Here is an 8,031-nt window from a genome sequence, read left to right on the forward strand (position 1 = left end):
AAAAAAAAAAAGTAATAATATAGTTAACAAAACAACAGAGTGGCTCAAGCCTGTAATCCCAGCACTTTGGGAGATCGAGGCAGGTGGATCACATGAGGTCAGGAGTTCAAGACCAACCTGGCCAATGTGGCAAAACTGTCTCCACTAAAAATATAAAAATTAGCTGGGTGTGGTGGCACGCGCCTGTAATTCCAACTACCTGGGAGGCTGAGGCATGAGATGAGAATCTCGAACCCTGGAGGCAGAGGTTGCAGTGAGCTGAGATTGCACCACTGCACTCCAGCCTGGGTGACAGAGACTGAAAAAGTACTAGTTCTGCATTTCAGAGTTGGCTTGTTGAACCAGGCTGTATGCTTCCAAGATTGAAAATGTTTTTCTGTATTATACTCTCAATTGTGTTTTTAAAAATCTCTTACAGAAATCTCTACCTCAGGCACTAAGTGTTATGACATGGGTAGCATATTGATATCGAAAACTTAGCTAGGACTCTCAGCCTTTTAAGATAATTCAAATGTAAAATTCAACTGTTAACCAGCAATCTAATGTCATGTGGTGTGCAGTTTGGATATTGCATGAACAGCAAAGGAATCACCTGTTCTAGTGCCAAAGATCACTCATTGCTGATTTTGTTCTGTACAGTTTATGTAAAACTTTCATGGTGGAGACAGACTCTGTGTGCTCAGGGCCTTGTCTCTAGGAAGACTTTGTCAGTTCCAAATACAGTTTAGAAGATTCATTTGTGGTCTGTGCTTCCTTTCTCAAAATTCGAAACCAGCTGAAAATCAGCTGCCAGGAAATGTCATATCGAGGATTTTACCCTGTTCTTTATAATTCCCAAGAGCTTAGTGATATACACAGAAAACCTAATACAAAAATCTCTTCCTCACACATTCATCTGTAAGTTGATCTTGGTGGGAATACTTGAGCAGAGAAATTTCCAACTAAAGGTTTGGGCTTAAAAGATGTCCTTTTTCATAGCTGACTTGAAGCACTTCTGGGACTACTGTAGCTAAATGGGTCAGCATATTTGTGGTGTCGCAATCTGGGGAATATGGGTAACCTGGTGGGGGGCGGTAGAATCTAAGATCAAAAGTTGGGAATGCACCTTTCTTTGAGTTCTGGAGGCCTTTCCTGGAGTGCCTCCTGCAAAGGACACTGCTGTGGCAGACTCAGCAGTGTCGTTGGAAAGCCTAATCCACCTCCTGAGAAGAGAGCGTGTATCACAGCAATGCCCTCTTGTTCCCTCAGACACGAACAGCTCACCCTCAGCAGCACAGATTGTAAACTGGTCAGCCAACCATATTTGGTAATGAACTTGTGAGCTATTTGAAAGCTATTGGAGCAGTTAAATCCCTCTGGATCTGTTAGTTTTGAAAGTGGATTCTTTGTCAGATTTGCCATGAGAACAGAGCCTAATACCTGAAAAAGATATTGGCATCAAATCTGTTTTCTTTGCTACATAGAGTTTGAAAACTATTTTTAAGGTTTTAAGGACTTATACGATACTTTAAGGGTTTGTTTCCTTTAGATATCTCCCATTCGAAGCAGGTTACACAGGGACATGAAGAATATGGAAGTGGAGGCAAAGTTGGAAACAGAATCCAGGCCTGTATAATCCAGTATCTTGTTCTTGCAAGCAGAGGGTCCAGAAGCAGCTGTTAGCGGGGGCTCACAAGGGCTTAGGGGCATTTTTGCTGGGTGGCCCTTGTGTCTATTACACTTTTTCAAAAGGTAACCATTGGACTACTTGTTAGAAGTAACAGGAATTCTATTAAAATATAGGTTCCTAGCCTGGGCAACATAGTGAGACCCTGTCTCTACAAAAAAATAAAAATAAAAAAATTAGCCAGGCATGGTAGTACTCACCTGTAGTCTGAGCCCCTTGGGAGGCTGAGGCAGGAAGATCACTTGACCCCTGGGGTGGTGGCTACAGTGAGCCGAGGTTGCACCACTGCATGCCAGCCTGCAGGTTCCTTAGATCCATGGCAGACCTACATAATCAGAACTAACAAGTTCTCTGGGTGATTCTTTTTTTTTTTTTTTTTTTTTAGACGGAGTTTCACTCTTGTTACCCAGGCTGGAGTGCAATGGTGTGATCTCAGCTCACCGCAACCTCCGCCTCCTGGGTTCAGGCAATTCTCCTGCCTCAGCCTCCTGAGTAGCTGGGATTACAGGCACGCACCACCATGCCCAGCTGATTTTTTGTATTTTTAGTAGAGATGGGGTTTCACCATGTTGACCAGGATGGTCTCGATCTCTTGACCTCGTGATCCACCCGCCTCGGCCTCCCAAAGTGCTGGGATAACAGGCTTGAGCCACCGCGCCCGGCCTTGGGTGATTCATTTTTTAAAAATCTTTTATTAAGGTATAATTTACATGGAGTGAAACTGGTGTATAGTTAGGAATGCATACAGTTAAGTAACCACACCAGAAAGATGCAGAATAGTTGCATTACCCCCAAAGTATCTGGTAATTCTTAAGTACATTATAGTTTGAAAACCTCTCATCTTAAGAAAAAAAAAAAAATTGAAGTAGCTAAAAAAGGGGAAAGAATTGTTTTGAATTACTTTCTCTGTTCAAGAAGGTTTAGACCTGGCATAGCATGCCATCTCATCAGTCGGCTCAGAATGACTGCTGGCTGCCTGGAGGGGAGGCCTACGCAAAGGATCCAGAGACTCCTCTGGGTTCAGCCAAATAATCTATCGGTGATTTTGAGGTTGGGGCAGGGTTGCTGGAAAAGTGTGCCATCCCTGACTAGATGTTAAACATGTTTCAAAATATCACTGACACGGAAGTGCTGGGAAGGGAAGAGGTGGTCCCTTTAAATTTTATGGAAGGGTGGAAAGGAAGTGCTGGATAGAGGAGGGCATGGTCCCTGGCTGGGGCTCCACCCCCATGGACCTAGGTGAGGACAGGCATTTCCTGCCCAAATGCCACACCCCCACCCTATGCCTATAACTCACCCACCCCTTATCCCCTAGACCCTAGTAGACAGACACAGGCTGCTGGATGTTGAGAGGAACACTGACAGACACCACCAGGCTGGCAGGCCATGGACCTGCAGAAGCAGAACCACGTGGCCGGGACAGTCAGAGGAGAGCCTGGGCTGCCAAGTGGCCAACTCCAGAGGATAACCATCTCCCTTCTGGCTCCCCCATCTGCTGAGAGCTACTTCTACTCAATAAAACCTTGCACTCGTTCTCCAAGCCCACATGTGATCTGATTCTTCCAATACACTAAGGCAAGAACCTCAGGATACAGAAAGCCCTCTGTCCTTACAGTAAGTCAGAGGTCTCATTGAGCTGACTAATACAAGCCGCCTATAGATGGCTAAACTGAAAGAGCAAAACTAAAAGCACACTCTGTAACATACACCCACTGGGGCTTCAGCTGTAAACATCCACCCCTAGACACTGCCGTGGGGTCGGATTCTTACAGCCTGCCCTGCCCCTCTGTATGCTCCCCTAGAAGTCTGAGATTTAAGCAGTGGGGCACTAAGAAGCAAGCCACTCCCCCTTCACACGCCCTGCAAGGGGGACAAGGGAACTTTTCCTGTTTCATCATGAAATATGGATTTAACGGCTGGGCGTAGCGGCTCACGCCTATAATCCTAGTACTTTGGGAGGCTGAGGCGGGAAGATCACCTGAGGTCGGGCCTGACCAACATGGAGAAACTCTGTCTCTACTAAAACTACAAAATTAGTCGGGTGTGGTGGCACATGCCTGTAATCCCAGCTACTCAGGAGGCTGAAGCAGGAGAATCACTTGAACCTGGGAGGCGGAGGTTGCAGTGAGCCAAGACTGTGCCATGGCATTCCAGCCTGGGCAACAAGAGCAAAACACCATCTCAAAAAGAAAAAAAAAAAAGAAATATGGATTTAGAACTTCTGGATCATGACTGACTAGGCCTATGTGAAAAGAACTGTCTCACCTTGTATGTAACCGAGAGTTGGTGTCATTACTTAGAAATTTCTCCTCCCTACACTTATGACATCTTGGAGGAATTTAGAAACAGGAAGCGACTCAGGATTGGGAAGCACCAGGAAAAGGGCTGCTGACATGACACGGTGACAAGCATTCTTTGTCAATTGACTTTTTCTCCCGCCCCCTTGATCCTGAAGAAATGGCACAGCATTTCCTTGCCCTGCCCTTGACACGCTATGCCTATTCTAAGCTAGATTAGGGGCTTGTGAGAGAAAAACCTAAGGAAGCCGCCTGCTTGTGCCTGGAGGAAAGAACTGACGACTTGGTCTTTACCCTCAGCCAAACTGCCACAAGTATCCTTGTCTGCCTGGCTCTCCTGGGGCTATCACAGAGGGCCGGGGATGCTGACAGCCTTAAATTCCAGGCAAGGCAGAACCAAGCAGCTGTTCATAAGCGATTTCCATGCATGTCCAGTGACCCGAAAGGGACCTGACCGTGGGGAAAATGATGCAGAACTAGATAGCTTTCTCTAAATTTTATTTTTAGTTTGTGTACTCCTGTGGAAGTGTAATTTTATCTTTGTGCTGGGAACACTGAAAAACACTGACAGGGAGCTCCTTTGGCCTGGCCCATTTTTCCGAAAGTGTGCTGCAGCTGTGGCTTCTGCCCAGCAGGCAGAGGCTGATGTTAGATCCTGTACCCAGCTGCTGCTGGGAGAAGGGACAGCCTCGGCCCCTGACTGCAGGGGGTCTGCAGGAAGATTGGGGAACCTGAAGACACTTTTAACTGCAAAAGCCCTGGAAACACTAAGTGCAAATTGTCCATGGACTGTTGACTTCACATTCAAACAATTGGGAAGCGATCAAGACCGGAAGCCTCAACAAGTATCACAGAGTCTGGGCCAGTCGGATCAGAGACCAGCTAGTGCTCATGCTGTGGCGTGCTAGGGGTCTGCTCTGGGGAGGGGGCTTTGGCCTAGAAGAGGTATGGTATAGGGTGGGGACTGTTATAATCATGCAACACCTCACATCAGGTGATTCTGTCATTGTGCAAATATCACAGAGCGAACTAACATCAACCGAGACAGCACAGCCTGCTACACACATAGGCTCTGTATAGCTGATTGCTTCCAGACTACAGACCCATACAGCGCGTTTCTATACTGAATGCTGTGGACAACAGCAACACAATGGCATTTGTAGATCAGACATATCTAAATAAAAGCTACTGTAAAAGATAAAATATATACAGTATACAAGATTTTTTTTTTTTTTTTGAGATGGAGTCTTGCACTGTTGCCCAGGCTGGAGTACAGTGGCCCGATCTCGGCTCATTGCAGCCTCTGCCTCCTGGGTTCAAGTGATTCTCCTGCCTCAGCCTCCCAAGTAGCTGGGATTACAGGCACCTGCCACCATGCCCTGCTAATTTTTGTATTTTTTTTTTTTTGAGACGGAGTTTCGCTCTCGTTACCCAGGCTGGAGTGCAATGGTGCAATCTCGGCTCACCGCAACCTCCGCCTCCTGGGCTCAGGCAATTCTCCTGCCTCAGCCTCCTGAGTAGCTGGGATTACAGGCACGCGCCACAATGCCCAGCTGATTTTTTGTAGTTTTAGTAGAGACGGGGTTTCACCATGTTGGCCAGGATGGTCTCGATCTCTTGACCTAGTGATCCACCCGCCTCGGCCTCCCAAAGTGCTGGGATTACAGGCGTGAGCCACCGCGCCCGGCAATTTCTGTATTTTTAATAGAGATAGGGTTTTGCTATGTTGGCCAGGCTGGTTACCCAATACACATTCTTAATGTGGTCTAATCAGAGCACAGTTATTAGCATTGTCTTTTTAAAGAAATAGGATACCCTCATCGAGGAGGGTAAGGGGCTTTTTGTTTCTGTGCAAGGTACTTTAGGAGGAAGTGGGTGGGTTGGAGCCTGGTCAGAGGGCAGGGCAGGGCAGGTTTGGGTAGGGATGGGGAGGGCAGAGCAGCGGAACTGTGACGAGCAGTTAGGGAACCTGAAAGGACTCTTAGTCTGAGAAACAGAAGACGTGCATTGGGGAAACAGCATCTTTACATACTTTAAGGACTGGCCTAGGGAGCGGAGCGGGCCCTGTGCGTAGAAATTGCAGGGAGGCCAAACTTGGACACCATTTGAGTTTTCTGAGAAAGAAGCCGTTACTTTTGGGGGGGCTGTGTTTCCCCTTATGGTAAGGATTTGTATAAAGCCCATGAGTTGTAGAATTCTTTCTTACATCATTCTCATCTTCAGATTATGCAACGCTGTCTGAATAAACAGAATTTTAGTCTCCATCCCCTTTTCAACAACATTGATTATTGGGATTTTTTTTTTTAGATGTTTCACTCTTGTCGCCAGGGCTGGAGTGCAATGGCACAGTCTCAGCTCACTGCAATCTCCACCTCCAGGGTTCAAGCAATTCTCCTGCCTCAGCCTTTGGAGTAGCTGGGAATACAGGCACACACCACCACGCCCAGGTAATTTTTTTTTTTTGTATTTTCAGTAGAGATGGAGTTTCGCCATGTTGGCCAGGCTGGTCTTGAACTCCTGACGTCAGGTGATTCACCTGCCTCAGCCTCCCAAAGTGCTGGGATTACAGGCGTGAGCCACCATGCCCAGCCAGGGTTTTTTAAATTTACATTTTCATTCTTTCCCTGTGCCTGTAGTTGCTGGGCAAGTATTTCAGTTAGTAAACATGATAAATCTTTGACATTTATGAAATAAGAAAGGGAAGAGCATGTACGAGTCCCTGCAAGGGAGCAGTTGGCTCGTGTGTGGGGGCAGCAGGCCTCTTCTACCTCTGAGTTCTGTTGTTTCTGCTCGTTTCTGCTCTGGGCCACATCCGTGTCCTTGCCAACAAGGATGTGTCAGGTGGTCCTATGTGAAGGCTCTGGGAAGATGTGGAGAGGTAAAATGAGACTTGCTTGGTGCCTTTACAGAGTTGCAAAAAATAGGACCTTTACACAAAAGTAACAGGCAGTGTAAAGGGTGAGCTCGAGCGGGTATGTCCTCTAAGGCCAGCGTCATGATCCGTGGCGTGGGGACCTGCCATGGTCGGTGATGGTGTGGGTTGCCTGAGATGCTGTATGGGACCCGGTCCATAGTAAACACCTGACACCCAGGGGCCGGGACTTCTGAGGCTTCCTGGTGCGGAAGAATGGTTTCCACTGATGACTCTAGGAAGGCTAGGAGGGAAGACAGTTGAGGGGGCGGGAGGAGGGATTGGGAATAGAATCCCAATTCTTTCTTTACAACAACAGATCAGTTATTCTTTCATTTCTATTGTGCGATGGAAAAGACATTTCTACAGCGTGCATGTGCCATGAGGTATGTCTCAAATGAAACTGTTTAGCCTCCACATCCCAACGATCATTGACATTTCAGATTAAACTCCAGTTAGACAGAATGTTGTCAGCCGATTGCAGTGGCTCATACCTGTAATCCCAGCATTTTGCAAGGCTGAGGAGGGAGGATTGCTTAAGCCAGGAGTTCAAGACCAGCCTGAGCAAATTAAAATTAACTGGGGCTGGGCACAGTGGCTCATGCCTATAACCCCAACACTCTGGGAGGCTGAGGCAGGCGGATCACCTAAGATTAGGAGTTCCAGAAACCCTATCTCTACTAAAAACACAAAAATTAGGCCGGTATGGTAGCACACACCTGTAATCCCAGCTATTCAGGAGGCTGAGGCAGGAGAATCGCTTAAACCTGAGAGATGGAGGTTGCAGTGAACCAAGATTACCCCACTGCACTCCAGCCTGGGGGCAATAGAGCAAGACTACATCTCAAAAAAATAAAAAAAGAAAAGAAAAAAATGGCCAGGCGAAGTGGCTCACGCCTGTAATCCCAACACTTTGGGAGGCCAAGGCGGGCGAATCACGAGGTCAGGAGTTTGAGACCAGCCTGGCCAACATGGTGAAACCCTGTCTCTACTAAAAATACAAAAATTAGCCGGGCATGGTGGCAGGTACCTGTAACCCCAGCTACTTGGGAGGCTGAGGCAGGAGAATCGCTTGAACCCAGGAGGTGGATGTTGCAGTGAGCCAAGATTGCACCACTGCACTCCAGCCTGGCCAACAGAGCAAGACCCCATCTCAA

Source organism: Cebus imitator, unplaced genomic scaffold (genome assembly GCF_001604975.1).
Source record: "Cebus imitator isolate Cc_AM_T3 unplaced genomic scaffold, Cebus_imitator-1.0 Scaffold217, whole genome shotgun sequence".
In the NCBI taxonomy this organism is placed as follows: Eukaryota; Metazoa; Chordata; class Mammalia; order Primates; family Cebidae; genus Cebus; species Cebus imitator.